Raw genomic sequence first — 1,228 nt, 5'->3', positions numbered from 1 at the left:
AAAAGAGTGTGCTTAAGAGCTCTGGACACCTCTAACTGGGGACTCTAGCAAAGCTGAGTCACAATCTGAAAAGGTTCACCCAGTTATGTGTCTGTGGCATTCGTGTATCCGATGGTAATACTGGAAAACAAAATGCTTAGGGCCACGGCCAAGACTCATAAGTAGCTGTGTTCAAGAATCAACATGCTTAACTAGGAAAGTCAATAACACTATCTGAAATTCTAAAGTTCCTAGAGAAGCCAATCATTCTAAACTTCAAAGGAAAAAGTGAGATGCCAAAACTGTTCAGAAGCAAAAACCTACAAGTCCCGCTCATCTAATTATAATTAATATTCATTGATATTCTGAAATTTATAGTATATTCTCTTCTTTTTATCCTAATTGATTTGCAGTTGCTTGGGGACAAGCAACAATTTAAGTTTGGTGTTGTGATGAGCGGATAATTCATATGCTTTTTGGCATTGTTTTTAGGTAGTTTTTAGTAAGTTCAAGCTACTTTTAGGGATGTTTTCATTAGTTTTTATGTTAAATTCACATTTCTGGACTTTACTATGAGTTTGTGTGTTTTTCTGTGATTTCAGGAAATTTCTGGCTGAAATTGAGCGACTTGAGCAAAACTCTGAAAAAGGCTCACAAAAGGACTGTTGATGCTGTTGGAATCTGACCTCCCTGCACTCGAAAAAGATTTTCTGGAGCTACAGAACTCTAATTGGTGCGCTCTCAACGGCGTTGGAAAGTAGACATCCAGAGCTTTCCAGCAATATATAATAGTCCATACTTTATTCGGAAATTGACGACGTAACTTGGCATTGAACGCCAAGTACATGCTGCAGTCTGGAGTTAAACGCCAGAAAAACGTCATGATCCGGAGTTGAACGCCCAAAACACGTTATAACGTGGAGTTCAACTCCAAGAAAAGCCTTAGCTCGTGGATAGATCAAGCTCAGCCCAAGCATACACCAAGTGGGCCCCGGAAGTAGATTTATGCATCAATTACTTACTCATGTAAACCCTAGTAGCTAGTCTAGTATAAATATGATAAGTTACTATTGTATTAGACATCTTTTGACAGTTTAATCTCTTGACTATTCGGTCTCTTGATCATGGAGAGGGCTGGCCATTCAGCCATGCCTGAACCTTTTACTTATGTATTTTCAACAGTGGAGTTTCTACACACCATAGATTAAGGGTGTGGAGCTCTGCTGTACCTCAAGTTTCAATACAATTA

This window comes from Arachis duranensis, chromosome 10 (assembly GCF_000817695.3).
Source record: "Arachis duranensis cultivar V14167 chromosome 10, aradu.V14167.gnm2.J7QH, whole genome shotgun sequence".
NCBI classification, from domain to species: domain Eukaryota; kingdom Viridiplantae; phylum Streptophyta; class Magnoliopsida; order Fabales; family Fabaceae; genus Arachis; species Arachis duranensis.
The sequence above is the reverse complement of the archived record's forward strand: the minus strand, read 5'-3'. Positions refer to the sequence as shown.